This window comes from Ascaphus truei, chromosome 1, assembly GCF_040206685.1.
Source record: "Ascaphus truei isolate aAscTru1 chromosome 1, aAscTru1.hap1, whole genome shotgun sequence".
In the NCBI taxonomy this organism is placed as follows: domain Eukaryota; kingdom Metazoa; phylum Chordata; class Amphibia; order Anura; family Ascaphidae; genus Ascaphus; species Ascaphus truei.
This window is the reverse complement of record NC_134483.1, coordinates 196457058-196477515: the sequence shown is the minus strand read 5'-3', so window position 1 is coordinate 196477515 and position 20458 is coordinate 196457058.

Sequence of the window (20458 nt, the reverse complement as noted above, 5' to 3'; positions counted from 1 at the left end):
ACTGCTTTCATCATGGTTGTGTTTGCATCACCCAGTGCTTGTTGATAAATGACACACCTCATTTCCACTTTCTTATCTACTTATAACTTACACCTGCCATTGACTGATTGTAACCCATATTAAAATGTACGAACACTGTAAATTTACACTGGGATATATGAAAATGAATGTAACCCTTTGAGCGCCGAAGGGGCAGCGGCACTCACAACCACGTGACCGTTCCGTGGGCCACCTCCCTTCTGTTCTGCGTCAGTGTAGATCGTGTCAGCACAGGACACAATTGCAAAATTAGTTGGGGTGGGGGGGTTTCGGGCCGGGGGGGGGGGGGGGGCTAGTTACTACGTTATGGGGCTCTTCTAAGTTCTAGACCCCATGACGTAGTAGCTAAATCTTGGGGTGCACTCAGTGGGTTAATAGTGAAGATACTGCATCTCCCTTAGCCTGGTTTCACTGAACATAAGAGACGGGGCTACACCAAAGAGTAATACATAGCAGACTATTCCTGTATATGTAAACAGGCACAATGTCATGATGGTTCAAGTTTTGCTTCCTTTTGGCAACGTGTCCAGTCGGTTTTGTGAATATTCCTCACCCACGGTTATTTACTAAAGTCTCCGACCTGCAAAACTGGGGCAAAAGAATTGCGCCACATTTATCGAAGGGGGGGAAAAGCTCTTTGCTTTCCGTGCGATTCCTTCTCTTTCATACAGTTGATCCTGGTTTTTTTTGCACTAGTTTTGTCCCAGTTTTGCAGCCTTTGCTAAATAAACCCCAAAATGTGTTTCTATATTGTCCGGTCTTACAGCTGCAAAACTGGGTAAAAGACAATAGCAAGAAATCATCAGATTTACTATAAAATATGTTCAGCTGCTTTGAAATTGGGTTTCTTTTGGTTTTAACAAACCCCATGCACTTTTTTGCTCACGTTTTAACCCTGTCCTAGGCCCAGAACCGCAAAAGGGTGCTACGCTTTTGCACCCCATCAGTGCAAGATGAGTGCTAAACCTTGCTACTCAATGAATTCACTTTGTTAATTGGGACCTTAAAGTTGGGAAACTTTGATAATTAGAGCCCTATTAATAGTGCATTACTTTTCTTGGTCCTGCTTCAGCGCTCGCAAGTTCCACCACTTCAAAGTAATCTTTAAATATTACCTATGTGTTATCAATTTGAAATCCTGCAGCTCAACAAGGAATTGTATAATGTTATGGGGCAGGTTCAATATAGGTATAGGTGACGAGCGCATCAGGAGCAGATTGAATCCTTTTCATAAAGTATAAGTCTCCGCTTGGACCATTCACTATATAGGGTATAAATACAGCATCCCTGGCAGGGGATAGGGGACTAGTACCTAGTGCTCACTAGCACACGTGTAGTACAAATAATGGCCCTTATAAAGCTGGTAAGTATGTAAACCCACAGGGGTAACTCACTGTTGGGGTTCCCAGGTCCTCAGTGTGGTACAAATGCAGTTCTAGACGGCGTGCAGATCCACCAGAAGGCTGATCAGGAGAAAATTGGAGAAGGGCAGTGCACTGCCAGAAAGACAGGAGGAGGCTCACAGTAAAATAAATCCTTTATTCTTGAAATGGATCCAACCAAACCCTTAGAGAGCTCAAAAATTACCACACCTACGCGTTTTGGGCCGTGTGCCCTTTATCACCTTGAATAAAGGATTTATTTTATTGTGAGCCTCCTCCTGTTTTCCTGGCAGTGCGCTGCCCTTCTCCAATTTTCTCCTGCAGATTTAATATAGTCTAATGTGACTGTTTGGTTGTAAACGACCCGAACAACTGCTTTGGACATTATAGAATAAAGCTTTTATTCATTAAACTTTGATAGTGCTAATCAGGGTTACTATAGCGGGGAAAATCTTATCCAAGAGAAATTTGAGTTCCTGTGCGATAGTGCCCTGATCAGCACTATCGTAGTTGAATGAATAACCCCCATTGTGTATTTCCCTTGCAGTGTAATCAATGCATACAGGTACATTTCAACTGCACACTTTTCCCCAAACTCAGGCAGGGTAATACTGCCATGTATTTCCAAGTTATTTAAAGATTTTACATTATGGGCTAGATTCATTAATGGTCAATATAGCTTTGTTAAAAAAAAAAAAAAAAGCAATTATTAAGAAATAGGATTGCAGAAAGGTTTTTTTTTAGAATTACCACCATTTTTACGAACGATTGTTCATCAAATGGATATAGTAGCTATATTTATCTTATTTGCATAGGCAAAAAATGTGATAACAGGAATGTGTGTTAAACAGCACTAGCAATACAAATAAGCATTAAGAAATAAGGCTGAGTCCAATGTGCCACAATGAATTTTAAGCTGTCTGGCCACGCTCACGCGGCACGTGCGTGCCTGTACGCTCGCGGGCGCCAGGCGCTTACCGAGACAGCTAGAATTGTGTTTCAGGTGTGCACTGAAGGGTCACATGACCTCCTCAGCCAATCAGCGCCAGTCACTGCTCGGCCACGGCCCCCCGCTTGCGCTTACAAAAAAAATTGCCAGACAGCTCATTTGCCGAACGCTCATGCTTGAGAGTTGGTGACGTCACCACTCTCAAGCATGAGCGCGCTCAGCGGCACAGTGGACGAACCCTAAGACATTAGGAATTAGCGTTAATGAGTGCTAGCGATGCAACTGTACAGGTAATTTGTTGCGATATGGCTTTAGTAAAATTCAATTAAAACATTAGTGATATTAGTGTCTCCCGGCAATCTTATTTATTCAGGGAATGAAGGCCACAATGACTTAAAGGCGCTTTTCCATGAAGCAAATACAATTAAAAAATCCCAGCTTATTATTGTAATTAGCTTCCTTACCCGCTGATTCTGTATGTATGTATACATATCTTTATTTATATAACGCCATCCATGTACATAGCGCTTCACAGGAGTAATACACGTGACATAATAATATAACACATAATGGGAATAAGCTCTTCAGACATAAAAGTAACTTTAGGAAAAAGGAATCCCTGCCCAGAAGAGCTTACAATCTAATTGGTAGGAGGAACGTACAGAGACAGTAGGAATGTGTTCTGGTAAGTGCGTCTGCAGGCGCCCACGGTCGATGTATGAGGTGTAAAGTGTCACCCACGGAGCTACTCATATGCATCATTAAGGAGGTGGGTTTTAAGATAGGTCTTAAATATGGATGTGCCATAGACGGTCGGATCGGCTGCTTCGCCACAATCGGTATATGTAGCCCCTAAGAAATATTCAATTGCCCTTAAAATAACTGCTTTTCTTGAAAAATAAAAAAAATTATGAAAAAAAAAATAGTTTTACCTGCTCATTAAAAAACTATATATATATAACAGTAATATAGACAGCGCCCTTCACCCACCACACCCAAATTGCTGCAGCTCTGATTATATGTGGCAAGTGTTAGCACCAGGGAAATTAACGGTGTTCCACAGGAGAGGTGAATGGCGGCCGCACGCTGCAAACAAGCGCTCCTAAACTAAAGAACTTTTCTCCTGGAGATAGCGGCTTTTGCAGACACAAGATCTGGAACCATTGTGGACACCTGTACACCGTGGAGTCTTCAGTTGGTGCATGGGCTGGTCCCATAATATGTCTTTTTATATTGGACAAATTGTAAGTGTGCAATTGTCTTGTCCATGATGTATTAAATTTGTTCATCTGATTTTACACAAGGATCGGGCGCTTCTTTTTTCTTTTTCTCATATATATATATATTTATATATATATATATACATTTTCTTCTGAATACAAGCACATCAGTAACTTATGTTTCTCTGTATCACTAATAATAGCCGCATAATTACTTACCAGTATTTACCAGTGGCTCTGAAGACTGAAACAATCACTGATCACTAAAAGACATTAGATACAGATTGTAAAAGCTTTTGTTTACTATACAAATGTTGACAGTTTAAAAAAAAAAAAAATCTAGTTTCAAAATTCTTTTTTAAATTAAAAAATGTGTCAATCAGCTGCAATCCACCTATTAAATATGCCCCTGCCCTCAGTTCACTTTTGCCCAATGAGGGACTATTAAAGCAGCAAGTTGGTACTTGGGCCAACCCCGTAGATGAACTGCACTATTTTCCGCTACTTTGTTTTCAGTGCGGGTGTCTCCTTTCAGTCCTGGGGAAACAAAATGGCCGGACCCATAGGAAGCGGCAAGGTACAGCTCACTATTGGATGACCGCTGGGTGCTGGTGCCATATTAAAAAAACCAGGAGGTGAACTGGCACCGAAAAAGGTAAATATGTGGAAAACGAGGGTGGCCGTAGAGCTGACTATAGCACGGTCCAGCTCCCGGGGGCCCCTCTGGGTCAAACACTAAAAATATATATCATTTCACATTTGGGTGAAATTGCTACTTTAATGAACTCACAGTCTCTGTGGTTGTTTATGATGTGGAAGCAACATTTCTTTTTAACCGCAAACATGTACAGTATGGACACATTCTTCCTTTTTGTGAAGGTCACTGGTGACTGAATGGGCACATCTTGTTTTCTCAATATACAAATAACATTTCTGAATATAACAACAGACACAAAGCTTCATTGCTACATCCAATACGACAAACGATATACTGTATTAAAACACTCATCTGTTTTTTTTCTTTTCATAAGCGAGGGTCATTTCGTCAAATCACACCAATGTATCCCCTCTTTTGCAATTCCTAACACTAACCTGCAAACACTCTCCCAACCTCTCTAATATAGGGAGAACTGTCCTAATAGACTGTTCATTCACAGGCGCATAACAAGACCTGCCATTCAAAAGGAGGGATGGGTGAGCTTAAACCAGGGAGGAGCGGTCACATACCTACAAACAATTGATTACCGACTGATCTTCACTTATGAAAAGAATTACAGATGATAAGAATGTAACTGTCTAATTTGTCATATTGGATGCAGCCCTGAGACCCGTTGTCTTTTATTGTAACACGAGGTCACAATCTCAGCAGCGCTCCTTTTTATGGGGTGCTGGGTTTGGGTTCTGAGCTTGCGGGGTTTGTGTGTGCAACATCCGAACGCATGAAATGCTTGATAAGAAAATGTCTACTCAAGCAGAATTATATTACCACAATAGCCAAGGGCTTTATTTTTATACGTGACCGAAACATTTCTGATGCAGCACTTTAATAATTATATTGCACTTTTACCTTCTATGTAGCCAACATGTAAATGATTTCTGGTACTTTGTATAAATACTAGAAATTATACCACTACCAGTAAAGCTGAGACCCCGGTGGTGGTATTATAGAGCAGTGGTGCGCAAACTGGGGGGCGCGACCCCCAAGGGGGGCGCGAGACTGAATGCGGGGCGGCGCAGGGTTTACAGAGGCCCCGCGCGCTTCCCGAAGGTACTTAAATTAAGTGCCGGGGGAGCTGCAGGGCCTCTGTAAACCTAACTTACCTTGGCTCCGGCAGCTTCTCACACACGTCGCCATGGCAACACGGCATCAAATGACGCCGCAAGGTCATGTGACATCACATTGCTATGGCAACATGACGTGCCGACGCCAGAGCGGGGGTGCGGAGGTGAGGGGTCCGCCGACAGGGGGGGTGCAGGGAAAAAAGTTTGCGCCCCCTGTTATAGAGTGCACGTTACACACCTCAGTACAGCCCTCTATGGGGCAGACCCCAGTGGCAGTGTGTGTGGGCGCACAAAGCGCTGTGACGAGTACGCTGGCGGGGAAGACAAGAATTGTATCTTCACGTGGCGGCGTGCAGCCAACGGCAGGGCAGATATGCCCCCTCATGGCCCTTCCTCCCCCCCGCACCCCTCGCTCTGCCCTACAGACCGCCGTTCGCGGCTGTAGTCTCTGCACGTGCCGCCAGGCGCGCATGCACAGGGAGGACTGGGGCCGTGGCCTACGAGTTGCTGCTGATTTATAGGTAATCAGAATCCTTCACGATCACAAAAGGTCATTGTTCCCACGTGATCTGACACAGATATTTATTTTCAAACCTTTTCTTGATAGATCAATAGCAGTTATATTTTTGAAAGAAAAAAAAACATTTCGTTTTCTAGAGCAAGGGTGCACAAAGTTTTGGCCCGGCGCCCCCCTCCCTGCTCAGCCCCAGTGCTCACTCCCCCCCCCCACCCGGTGTCCAGTGTCAAATGATGCCACGGGTCATGTGACATCACATCGCCATGGCAACGGGGCGGCATGTGACTTCACATGACCCCATGGTGACACGTCGCCCGAAACAATCGGAGCGAAGGTAAATGTGTAATACAGAGGCCTTGCGCGGTCCAAAGGCATTTAATTTAAATGCCTTGGGGAAGAGCGCCGGCCTCTGTAACCACCGCGACCTCCCAAAAAAATTCTCACGCCCACCTCCCAGTTTGCGCACCCCTGTTCTAGAGGACAAATGTCTACTAGAACTCAGCCCTATATAAGGGTTTAACATGAAAAAGACTTATAAAGAATGACTAAATGACCTCACCATGTACACACAGTATGGAAGAAAGGGGTGAAGGGAATATGATGTGACAGAGACCATCAAAGACTTGAAGGCTATAAAAAATGTACAGATGGGAAACATTGACAATAAAAGAAACTAAGGCCCATGCGGTGGAGACGGAATGAGGCTATTTATCCAAATCTCTTGGAATTAAATTTTTTTTTACTGGGATAAATTTGGTGCATTTTTAAACCAGTTTCCCCTCGTTTTGCAGCTGAAATACTTTAATACGTTTAAAAGGGAAATGTTCTCTGACCCCATTACAAAGAGTTGTGAATTCATTGAATTGCCTCTTATCATAAGCTAACTGATAAAAAATACAAGTTAAGTGTAGCCCCCTGTCCTATGCCCAAGGGAACTAGCGGGCAACGTCGTGTGCTGCTGTACCTGTTGCTCACAGGGGGGCTAAGTCTCCGCCTCTGGGAGCCTGGGGTGAGCTCTTTTTCCTTATGTGCAGCGCCTCCACCTACTATATGAGGGATCCCAGTGGTGGCGGGATAACCCCTCACAGGAACCAATACACAGTAGCACGCAATACACCACAAATATGTATATAACTAATCTTTACTGTACACAATACTAAACACGTATGACACACAATACATAGGTACCAACCTTTATAGTGCAGCAACACCAACACAGAGTGGTTCCCCCAAAGTAATCAGGGTGCCACGGCACCAACAACCCCTGGCGTCCTGTTCCAGCAATTCCCACCCGTGTGAGGTAACATTACCCCCTGTGGATGTGGGTGCTTGTCGCGATGGTTTGGAGCGGGTCCCACATAGTGGGGCCTCCAACACAAATCCCCTCTCTCCTAAGAGGTCCGGATCCTCCTTGCTGTGTGAGCTCCAGCCAGAGGATCTCACAAAATGTCTAGGATCCTATGACCTGGTCCCAGGCCATAGGGCACCGCGTGGCCATCCGGTCACCGGTGCAACAGTACTACTATGGTGATAAAGGGGAAGAGTCCCTATCTGGGGCCTTCCCTGCAACACTCCGCTGGGGTGGCTCAGGGCCTAGCTGGGGCCTAGCTGGGGCCTAAGGGGCAAGGTCTAGGCCTAGCTCAGGAAGCACTGCTACCTGGACACTACCTTCTGCCTTGCAGCCCTCCATCCGACTCAACACGCTGGCTCCTTGTCCCAGAGGATATCCTGTCCTTCTCCTGCTGCCAGACTCCCATTGGCTGGGACGGCCCCATGTGATTTTTCCCTCCCCCCCCCCCCCGAGGATTCTGGGACTCGTAGTCCCTCTGTAGTCCTTGCGGAGCCTTTCCAAAATGGCCACCGCTCTATTCCCGCAAAGCATTATGGGGCTTGTAGTTCCTAATGCCTTTTGCAGACCTTTAAAGATGGCCGTAACTGGGCATGCGCAACAGGTCTGCAGCAGCCGCTAGCTTCCCCACTCGCACGGAGCCCCGGCACATCACCCAGCAGTTGTAAGGAGGGGGACTCTGCTACATTAGGAAATTAAAAATGTCTGATATTGACATGTGGTTAGTAAATAGAGATTGTGCGGTCATCAGAATATAGTACATGGAGAATAGTTGCGACTATAAGCACACTAATAATGGGGAATCCCCACCATGAGATGTGAGTGATGTACAAAGGATAGAGGAAGTGGTATTACATATTATGACACACCAAGTCAGTTACGTGTAAGTAGGAGGAATGGATGAGATAAAAAAGCTTATGAAAGTTTCTTATATGCAATCATGTGTTCAAATATGATTTACATAGACGAGAGTGTTATAACTTCGGTAGGTTTCCAAAAATCCCTTCCTATTTCCATATTTCTGCTAACCACTACAATCCTATGTATATTGTAGGTAAGGGGACCACAAGTCCTGGGTTAGCCAGGACAATCCCGGATTTTCATGAAATATCCCGGTATCCCGGCAATTTTCTCAAAATCGTTCTAGTGTCCCGGTTTTTAGCTTTTCCCTGTTTGGACTTGCTTAAAACTGTCTAAAGGGACACTGTGCGTTTTTATGCGATCGGTCATATCAAAGAGTAAACGTTTTAAATGCAGTATATTGGTAAACTCTAAATGATTTATTAATAGAAAGCAAACCCTCGTTGTGTTATACTCCAGAGTTTGGGTTTATAAGGGAAATTGAAATAAAATCAATAATGGAGCATAAATGGGGAGGCGATTGGACAAATACCGTTATAATATTTATTTTTAAGTGATGTCATTTGTTTTTATACATAATTTTTTTTTAATGTGTCCGGTTTCAAATTGTGAAAATCTGGTCGCCCTAATTGTAGAGCCCTGGTGATGGACCAGTGACAGGTCTGTACATATCTGGAAAAAGATACTAAATGTATAATAAAACCCAGTGAGTGCATAAGTCCCTAAAAATGGAAAGGGCATTGTACCTCAATATATTGTATATATAGGGCACGCTAAGTTAACCCCTTTTGTGCAAGAGGGACTTTTGACAATACATGGAAGTGGTTAACAAAACGGGCCTTCTGTAAATGCTATTTAAATCCATGACTAAGGGGCCTGTGTGAAATGACTGTAAAGGAGAATACAAACAAGCAAGAAGAAGGAAAGACAGCTCATTGGAAAACATGGCAGTTTCTTGGAAATGTTAGCATGCGCGTGTGTTTGCTTAGCTGTCTATTTATATCCAGATACTTCAAGTCTGCAGATTTTTTTTTCCTGCCTTATCAAATGTGTAAGTTCATTTCTGGAACCCTACGGCAATTAAAAATAAAACATGGGCATAACTGTATGTATCGCAATGTGTTCCAAGGTCTTCCAGCTATGGCCTAAAGAAGCTTAAAAATATCCTGATGTCTTACAGTACTTTTATTTCTTTTTCTTAGCATGAAATGTTTGTTTTGTTTCTTGCTGTCTTTATTTTGTTATTTATCAGTGAAAACTAGGTTTATATATAAAAAAAAAAAGGTATGCAGCTCAAAACATGGTTCTATCTGCATAGTCCACATGTACAATTTTAACAAGATAAACATTTACAGATAGAAGCACATATAAAAATATGCTTAAACAGCAATACCACCTACTCTTTTTTTGGGGGGGCCTGTTGATTTTTGTACAGAATTTGAAGTGGGAGGTCTGCTGCAGTAGAACCGCGCTATATTTAGGTTCTGTGAGCCCTTGTTTTCCGAGATACTTACAGACTTATTTGCCAGTGTTTCCTTTCTGCCAAATGTTGTGGCTCCCGCGGGCCAAACAGGAGCCACAATGTCATTGAGGGGATGATGTTGCAGCTTCCTATTGGATGACCGCGTTGGCCATGTTGGAACACCGGCAACTAAGCCATTAAGTATTTCGGGAACCGGGGTGGTGGGGTGGTCCTTGTAGCTAACATTAGCACTGTTCAGCTCTGAAGAACCACCTGGTTTGATTGCCTTAAAAAAAAAAAAAAAAATTCAATAGGAAAAATGATAAGGGGGTTCATGTACGTGATGTCACGCGAATGCACGCAAGCTAAGGAAGCTCTGTGCACTCCGCCAACATATTTAACTATAACCCTGTAACGGATCAGGGGACACGCGCCTCTCAGCGGCTCCCCGTCACCTCCAGTCCCACGGCGGCTCCCTGCCCCGTTGCCCCGCTCTCTCAACACCTTACCTCCTCCACGCCAGGACGTTCCTCCGCGGCGCACACCGCATCTGCGTACACACGATCGGGGCGCGTGCACGGCAGCCTTACAGAAGGCGCGCGCACCCGATCCTCTGACCTGTCCTCCTGTGCTGCTGGCTCCTCCCCTCACCGGCTGCAGGCTATTACCAGGTATCACTCCCTTGTCTCCCTTCCTGCTTACCTGGACCTATCACTGCAGCCACTCAACCAAGCCTCCGCTCCACCCCTTGCTACCATTGGTTCTCCGCCCTTTAATAACCCAGTCTGCCCTCTCCGTCGTTGCTCAGCATAGCTTCTCTGTGGCTCCTGTGTGCAGTGACTTGTGCTTAGCTCTCTGTTTCAGCTCCTTTTTCCTGACCCTGCCTCTGTTTGGATTTCCCTGGATTGATCTCGGCTCGGCTTGACTACGTGTACCTCTCTACTCCTGGATACTGCTTTGGATCTCACTACGCTGCTTTCTCCTGCCCCTGACCCTTGGCTCTAGGACATTTACCCATCTACTTCTGGCACCCCGGACTCAGCAAGTATATCATTAACCCTTTTCTCACCAGGCCCGGCAACGCAACTTACCACACTCAGGGGACGCCCTCACTTCTGTGGGTGCGTGTTATACCCTTACCCACCTCAGTACTGGGGACTGGCCAGGTCTGCGGGCATACAGGCGTTACATTATGCTGAGCCCAACAAACGCAGACCCCCCTGAGGTGGGCCAAGGTGTCACTATGGATCACTGGCAATTTTTGAGCGACCAAGTTACCGCTGTGGCACAAAAACTTTCTTCACTCTCCCTGCGGGATTCTCCAAGTGTACTGTCCCCTCCTGCCCCACTACCTATGGGCAATTTGGAACCACGTATTCCACCTCCTAATCGGTGTGCCGGAGACGCCATTACTTGCCGGGGATTCTTGAACCAGTGTGGTGTTCAATTCGAAATGTCCCCATCTCGGTTTCCCTCAGGTCGTTCGAAAGTGGCCTACGTTTATGCTCTGCTCACTGGTGACACGCTTGCTTGGGCTTCTCCCCTCTGGGAACACCGCTCGGACGTAACCCAGGATTATCCCAAGTTCCGGTGAGAATTCCAGCTAGTCTTCGACACGCCGGCACGTAGGGAAACTGCCGCTTCTTCTTTGTTGTATCTTTCCCAGGGTCGCAGGCCGGCTGTGAGATACCCGGTGGAGTTCCGCACCATCGCTGCAGAAACCCAGTGGAACGATGAGGCTCTCGCCGCGGCATACTGGCAGGGTTTGTCTGAATCCCTCAAGGATGACCTTGCAGCTCATGTTCGTCCTTCATCTCTGGAGGAACTCATTGCCCTCAGTATCCGGATGGATCAGCGCATCCAAGAGCGACGTCACGAGCGCCAGCGCCCTCGTTTACTGTCTCCCTTGCCTGTCTCTCCTAGGTCTCCTCCCTCGGCTTTTCCTGCGTTGGACGCCCCTGAACCAATGCAAATCGGTAGCCAACAGCTCCGGGCCACTGAGAGAACCCGCCGCTGAGATGAGGGACTCTGCTACTACTGCGGCTCTCCGGAGCACCTGCTACGTCACTGTCGTCTGATTCCGGGAAACGAGAATGCCCAGTAAAGGTAGAGGGGCTTCTACTGGGTACTATTTTGCCTTTCCCCTCTTTCTCTAAAGACCTACCGAAGAGAATCCTCCTTCCCATAACTCTCGTTGGTCAAAATATCAAGGTAGAGGTTGAAGCCTTCATCGACTCCGGGTCTAGTGGCAACTTTTTGGATCATGACTATTCCTGCAATAATCGTATTCCGTTAGTCAAGAAGAAGTCGCCCATCGGCCTGGAGGCTATCGACTGTCAACCGCTTCAACCAGCCTTCATTATTTGGGAATCTATCCCCCTCACCATGACCACCGCGGATGGTCATACTGAAATCATCATCTTCAATGTCTTTCACTCCCCTACTGTCCAGGTCATTTTGGGATTGCTGTGGCTCCAGCTTCACAACCCGCGGATTGATTGGACCAACGAACTACCTATCCAGTGGGCTTCTACCTTGAAGAAGACGGTTTCTCCTCCCGTTACCGTGCTCGCTGGTCTCAACGCCTCTACTCCTTCTCTTTCCTCCCTGCCTGAGGTATACCACGATTTCTCGGATGTCTTTAACAAGACCCAGGCTGAAGTTCTACCCCCTCATCATTCGTACGACTGTCCCATTGAATTAATTCCTGGAACCACTCTCCCCAAGTCTAAATCATATCCCTTGTCTGTTCCCGAGACCGAAGCTATGGCGACCTACATCCAGGAGAATCTTAAGAAAGGGTTTATCCGGAATTCCACCTCCCCCGCTGGGGCCGGTTTCTTCTTCGTGAAAAAGAAGGATGGCTCTTTGAGACCCTGTATCGACTTTCGTGGGCTTAACAAGATTACAGTCAAAAATCGGTACCCTCTTCCCCTAATTTCCGAACTCTTTGATTGGCTCAAGGGAGCCTCTATATTTTCTAAACTTGACCTGAAAGGAGCCTATAACCTCATCCAAATACAAGATGGTGACGAATGGAAAACTGCATTTAATACGCGTTCTGGTCATTATGAATACCTAGTGATGCCGTTCGGCCTCTGCAATGCTCCTGCCGTCTTCCAAGAATTCATGAATGATATCTTCCGGGACATTCTGGGAATCTTCATCATCGTATACTTAGATGACATCCTCATATTCTCCAAGAACCTGGAAGAACACATTCGTCACACCAGGGTGGTCCTCTCACGTCTGCGTACTAATCGCCTCTACACGAAGATGGAGAAATGCCTCTTCCACCAATCTTCCACAGCCTTCCTTGGCTACATAATCTCCGATAAGGGGTTCACCATGGATCCAGAGAAGTTGAAATCTGTTTTGGATTGGCCGCTGCCGAACTCCCTGAAAGCTGTGCAGCTTTTCCTTGGTTTCGCTAACTACTATCGAAAGTTCATCTGTAATTTCTCCACTATCGCATTAACCATTACGGCTTTGACCAAAAAAGGTGCTGACTCCACAGCATGGTCTTCCGAAGCCATCAAAGCCTTCGAGTTCCTCAAAAGGGCTTTTGTCTCCGCCCCCATCCTGCGGCATCCGGATACAACCCTTCCTTTCACCCTGGAGGTAGACGCTTCTGACGTGGGAGCTGGGGCAGTACTCTCACAAAGATCCTCTCCACAGGAAAATCTCTACCCATGCGGATTCTTTTCCAGGAAATTCTCTTCTGCCGAGAGAAATTATGATGTCGGGAACCGTGAACTTTTAGCTATCAAATTAGCTGTACAGGAATGGAGACATCTTCTCGAGGGTACCAAGGAGCCAGTAGCCATTCTCACCGATCACAAAAATGTATTATATATTGAGGGGGCTCGTCGTCTAGGATCCCGCCAGGCACGTTGGGCATTGTTTTTCTCTCGCTTTAATTATACGATTTCTTATATTCCCTGTACCAAGAAAATCAAGGCAGATGCTCTTTCTCTACGGAGGAAGGATCTAATGAATCTTCAGAGATGATCCTTCCCGCAAAACACATCATTTCTGCTAATAATTTTGATATTCTGGATGAAATCAATAAAGCCCAGGCTCATATTCCTAGGAGATTTAAGGTGCCAGAAGGACGTTTGTACGCTGCTCCACGTTTTCGCCACAAGATCCTTGAGTGGGGGCATTCTTCGATATCTTCAGGGCATCCAGGCTTCAAGAGGACACTAGACCTTATCAAACTGACTTTTTGGTGGCCCAAAATGAACAAGGACGTTTTTGACTCCACCAGAGCTTGCCCAGTATGTGCTCAGAGCAAGTCCGTCCGACACAAACCTTCTGGTCTCCTCCTTCCCCTTCCCGTTCCGGAGCAGGCTTGAAAGCATATTTCCATGGACTTTATTGTAGAACTTCCCAATTCTCACGGGATGAATACGATCCTCGTGGTAGTGGACAGGTTTTCTAAGCACACACATTTTATACCCCTCAAGGGTCTTCCCAATTCAGCCACCTTGGCTGACATTTTCTCTAAAGAATTTTCAGGTTACATGGCGTGCCACTTTCCATTGTTTCTGACAGAGGTACTTAATTTATCTCTAAATTTTGGCGAGCATTCTCACAAAGACTTGGCATTTCCCTTCTCTTCTCCTCGGGTTATCATCCGCAGACCAACGGCCAGACGGAAAGAATGAATCAGACCTTGGAGCAGTATCTCAGATGCTTTGTATCAGAATCTCAAGACAATTGGGTGGACCTATTACCCTAGGCAGAGTTCGCTATTAATTCTCTGAAGAATGAGTCCACGCAAGAGTCGCCTTTTTTCATTAACTATGGTTATCATCCCAGCAGTCTGCCCCTCTCCTCACTCCCGTCTGGTGTTCCTGCAGCAGACACTCATGTCTACGATCTACAGAATTCTTGGAAAAAGATTCAAAGAGCCTTGCAAGGGTCCATCCAAAAACAAAAGACGAAAGCAGATCGGCGACGTCAGGTGGCCCAAGTATACAAATCTGGAGACAGGGTTTGGCTCTCCTCAAGAAATATCAAACTCAAAACTCCTTCTCAGAAGCTGGCTCCTAGATTTTTGGGTCCCTTCAAGGTCCTCGAATGGATTAACCCGGTGGCATATCGACTTTCGCTTCCTCCCACCATGAAGATACCCTCTGTGTTTCACGTATCCCTCCTGAAACTCTTTGTCCAAAATGTACACTTTCCAGACCGTCCTCGGAGACCTAGTCCTGTCACCATACAAGGACAACAGGAGTACGAAGTTCAGCCCATTCTTGATTCGCATTGGTCCAGGGGCAGGCTTCAATTCCTCGTTCATTGGAAAGGATATGGCCCAGAGGAACGCTCATGGGTACCTTCTCATCATATCCACGCTCCAGCTCTTCTCAAACAATTTCGTCGGAAATTTCCTCACAAGCCTTGGGAAGATCGTCCGGAGTCTGATCCTCAAGGGGGGGGGGTACTGTAACGGATCGGGGGACACGCGCCTCTCAGTGGGTCCCCGTCGCCTCCAGTCTCACGGCGGCTCCCTGCCCCGTTGCCCAGCTCTCTCAACACCTTACCTCCTCCATGCCAGGCCGTTCCTCCGCGGCGCACGCCGCATCTGCGTGCACGCGATCGGGGCACGCGCACGCAGCCTTACAGAAGGCGCGCGCACCTGATCCTCTTACCTGTCCTCCCGTGCTGCTGGCTCCTCCCCTCATCGGCTGCAGGCTATTACCAGGTATCACTCCCCTGTCTCCCTTCCTGCTTACCTGGACCTATCACTGCAGCCACTCAACCAAGCTTCCGCTCCACCCCTTGCTACCATTGGTTCTCTGCCCTTTAATAACCCAGTCTGGCCTCTCCGTCGTCGCTCAGCATAGCTTCTCTGTGGCTCCTGTGTGCAGTGACTTGTGCTTAGCTCTCTGTTCCAGCTCCTTGTTCCTGACCCTGCCTCTGTTTGGATTTCCCTGGATTGATCTCGGCTTGGCTTGACTACGTGTACCTCTCTACTCCTGGACACTGCTTTGGATATCACTACGCTGCTTTATCCTGTCCCTGAGGCCTCGTTCAGGGTGCCGGAGGCAGGAGTTGGAGGGCGGGCGTTCGCGAGGGCAGGCGGCAGTCTGCTGGGTGATGTGTGTTCATCCTCCCCAGCAGACTTTTTCAGGAGTTCAGGAGGCGGGGAGGGGGCGGGGCTACAGACAGCAGCTTAGGGATCCAAGTTGCAGTCTTGAAATCATTCTCAAGAATGATTTCATTGGCTGCCGAGGTCCCAGTGACGCTGCTGCAGCTTCAAAAAACGAATTTTTTGTTTATTGAAACTGTAGCCAGCGTCAACTCCCTACTTCGGAGACAGGGCAGCTGCTACCCTGACAACCGCAGTTTACTTTAAATACATTGTATCCCACGGCCGCACGCACATCAGCACGCCCTCCCTCCAAAGCCTGCACCCTGAACAAGGCCTGACCCTTGGCTCTTGGACATTTACCCATCTACTTCTGGCACCCCGGACTCAGCAAGTATATCGTTAACCCTTTTCTCACCAGGCCCAGCAATGCAACTTACCACACTCCGGACACGCCCTCACTGCTGTGGGTGCGTGTTATACCCTTACCCACCTCAGTACTGGGGACTGGCCAGGTCTGCGGGCATACAGGCGTTACAAACCCCCGATCGCCTCAATGATCAGTACTGCAGGACACTCCAGAGGCTGGGGGAGCCAGTTTGGATGGCTAACAAGAGAACGCCGAAGCCGGGGACCCTCGATCTCACCCGCTTCAGCCGCGGGCAGCCAGCAGTGGCTGAAAAAAAAAAAAAAAACAAAGATGGCGCTGCTGAGTGCACGTTCATAAAGGTAAATAAAGGAGAGGCAAGCTGCAGGACCTGAGGAGGATATCCCTGAGAAAAGCAACCCTTAGAAACTCTGCAGAGAGGGCCACAGCAGAGGAGGGGGCAGGGGGCAGATCTGCTTCCAACAGTGAGCTGGCGGAGGGTGACTCAGTAATCACAAAGCAGGACCTCCAGAATATGCTCAGAGAAATGCAAGCAGGCTTTCAGTAAGCTCTGGATAAAAATGTAAGGGAATTTAAATCAGAAATTTCCTTACTGGCTAAAAGAAATACGGAGCTAGAAAATAAGATGAAGATTTCCCTATAAAATCAGGTAAATACTGACGATGAGGTCCTGCCTCTTAATGACGAGATAAGAGCTATGAGGGACGGCATAGACGACCTGGAGAAGAGGGAGCGTAGGCAGAATCTACGAATCCGTCATGTCCCCGAGTCAGTGTCTGCAGAAGCCCTACAGCCATATCTTAAGAGGCAGTTTACGTCAATTGACCCCCAGCTACAAGATTGAGATCTTTTGATGGATAGAGCCCATAGAGCCTTAGGTCCGAGATTTGATGACGCTAAAAGAAGCAGCAATGTCATTCTGAGACTCCACCAATATGCAACCAAGGAAAGGATTATAAAAGGCTACAGAAACAGAGGCTCCATTGAATTTGAAAACAACTCCATCCAGATTTTCCAGGATCTGTCCAGGGTGACAATTGAGAGGAGGAGAGGGCTGCGACCTGTAACGGCGGTACTCCTGGAAAAGGGTATTCACTACCGGTGGGCCTTTCCCTTCCGCCAGGTGGTAAACCATGAAGGCAGACAGACCTCGATCCGCTACCCCAAGGAATCAGCATCTTTTCTGTCGCTGCTGGGTCTGATCCCCAGGAAGACCTCGAGAAGACAACACGGATGATGCCCGATCAGCTGAGGGTGTGGTTGCCCGAAGATAAAAGATTTAAGACCAACTGTGATGTTGTGGGACTCTCGTCAGGTTTGGACTCTCATCAGTCCAATAGATGTTGGAGGGGATGAGGACAGATAGGGGACTTAGCACATACATGGTGGTTTTGCCCAGTCATGCAGACATACTGGAGAATAGTTTTGAAATTAATAGAAGATCAAGGTTCCGCTAGACCCAGCCTAAATTATTTTGACTAAACCTATGGAAGATTTAAATCATTACTCAGCTAAATTAATTACTCATATATATATATATATATATATATTTATGTAGAGCTATCAGTATCGTGTTAGCCGAGCTTCAATAATCAAAAAATAAATAGATGATACAGTTCTGTGGCTAACGAAATGCTTTTATTTGTGCGAGCTTTCGAGATACACTGATCTCTTCTTCCGGCGATGTTACAATGAATTGTAACATCGCCGGAAGAAGAGATCAGTGTATCTCGAAAGCTCGCACAAATAAAAGCATTTAGTTAGCCACAGAACGGTAGCATCTATTTATTTTTTGATTATGTATATATATTTATATATATATGTGTGTGTGTGTGTGTATGTGTGTGTGTGTGTGTGTGTGCACGGTAGCTGCAGCGTGGAAAAAGATATTGCCGCCCTCCAGAAGAGAGGTTATTAGAAGGGTTAACTATGTACAATTGATGTAAAGACTCACCTCATTTTTGAATCACACCACGAGGAAGTTTGATAGAGTCTGGGAGTGATGAATGTAGGATATGTCGCTGATAAATGGTGATAAAATTCAAAATTATGTATGACATGTAATGTGATTGTTGTAATTGAACAAAACTGTCACAAAATGGATGTTCCCCCTCCTGCCCCTCCCCTTTTTTCTGTACCTCTTCCCTTCCCATTTATGTCTGAAAATCTTAATAAAAATATAAGTTTAAAGAAAGAGAATGTTAAGAACAAAGCTTAAAGTTGCCGTGCCATGTTATCAGAAAGTGGAACTATCCACTTTGATGTGTCAAAAGATAATAAATAATTTCAGTCTCTGCAGTTTTAGAAGCCGAAAAATGTTTCCTTTGTAATTTTAGATGCATTTATTTCCCCGTATAATCTATCCTGCCCTCCTTCACGTCAGTCTTTCTACAGCCCCCCCTTCTGTACAAAAACACCACCACTTAGATATTTGTCAATGTCCCCGCAACAAAACTGGTGCCAAAAAATCATCAGATTTATCACATAACAATAAGAAATTAAGAAATGATAAAAGTGCTGTTATCTGGCACTTTTCAGTAAGCCAGTATCATTCTATGTAATATAACAAGTAGAGAAAAAGATCCAGAACCGGAACCAGAGCGCGGTGCTGAAGCTGTCTGAGCCCTTCTCTGTGACTGAGTAACCGCGTCAACATTATTGTGCTAATTTTGCTAAGCCAGTTGTTATATGGCCATACAGCATTACGTGATCATTGGCTAAAAATTGCGGTTTATTTGTGGCTAGTCTCACTTACCTCCGGTTTCTATGGTTGGATCGGTGACTGTTCTATATACACAAACACAGGAACAGGCAAAGACACTGAGGATTTACCGATTTATTCTGCAAGAATACAGCTTTTTTTTTCAGCTTAACACTTAACATATGTTTTTGGAGCACCGGTTCTGAGGGTTAATTGTAGCCCACTACTCCTTGTATTGTGCAATATAACATATAGCAACATTTTGGAGTTATTAAATGTAGCAAATGCGGGTCAATAAGTAAAATACCCGTGAGTATTATTTATTGACTAACCGTCCGGTGAACTTCTTGGAACACAAGTTGGTCAGGGTGTTCTTTTTTGTTTGTTCCTTTCATGGCACTATCCCTTTTTCCCCCCATTATTTCTCATTACTTCCCTTTCCATTCCTGCAACGCAACACACTTAGCTTCATCTCCTGAGCAGTCTTCACTAGTACAGTTGCTAAAGTTCTTCTCTCTGTAATTAGTTGCAAGGGTATTCGCCCTAGGCAAACCTTCAGCTTGCCCCCCCCCTCCCCCCCCACACACACACAAATGATGTTCAGATTTTTTGTTTCTAAGTGATAAATGTAAATATTATACCTGAGAGGAAAAGGTGCCCCACCCTGAAGGTAGGGGGAGTATAGAAACCCTATTTGCATGCACTCTCAGATCGATATGTATTTTGTCAGTATGAAACTCAGGGATCCCTGAGTCCCATACTGACTAAATACATATTGATCTGTGAGTGCATGTAAATAGGGTTTCTATACTTTCAGGGAGGGCACCTTTTTCTCTCTTATATGCACTATACCCTAGTGCAGGGGTGCGCCCCCCTGCCTGCTTCCCTCCCTGCTCACGCCCCTCCCCTCCTTTACCTTGTCTCCGGCGCTCAAATGACGCTGCGGGGTCAGGTGACGTCACGTTGTTCCGCGGCCTCATTTGAGTGAGTGTGGAAAAGAGGGAGTAAGAATGAGACGCAGGGGAGAGAAAAACAGGCGAGGTGGAAAGGAATTGAGTGAGAGTGGGGTAATTGATGGAGGGGGAGGGTGAGAGGGGGTGAGTGAGGAAGAGGAGTGAGATGGAGGGGCTCGCAAGGTGTGAAATGGGGGGGTTTGCAAGACCGTCGGCACGGGGGGGATTCAGTTTCAACTGTAGTCCTGAGCCTCCTGGAAATCTGCAGCCCTGGTCACTCCACCCACTCCGTCTTTCTTGTTCTCCTCTCTCTCCCTGTCACTATCCTCCCTTTCTCTCATTCTCTCCCCCCTCTCCCTGTCACTCTCGTTTCCCCCCTCTCCCTGTCACTCCCATGCTCTCTCCCTTACTCTCTTCCATTCTCTCTCCCCTCCTTCAATCTCTCTCCCCCGCCGCCTTCCCTCTTTGTCATTCTCTCTCCCCCCCCCCCCACACACTGAAACATACACAGGACAGCCACACACCAGGATAGAGCAGCACACAGTGATACACACCCTCACCTCTCTCTTGTCCACACTTTTTCCTCCTCTGCTTGGCCACGCCTCCAGGCTCTTACATCTCTTACAACTCCTTCTAATTGGCAGCATTACCCAGCAGCAGCCAGTCAGGGTGCAGGAAATGGCCCTCTCTCTGCTCAGAGAAATCCCCCTGCAGTTAGAATTCTGCCTCCTAGGCAGCCGCCTAATTGGCCTAATGGAA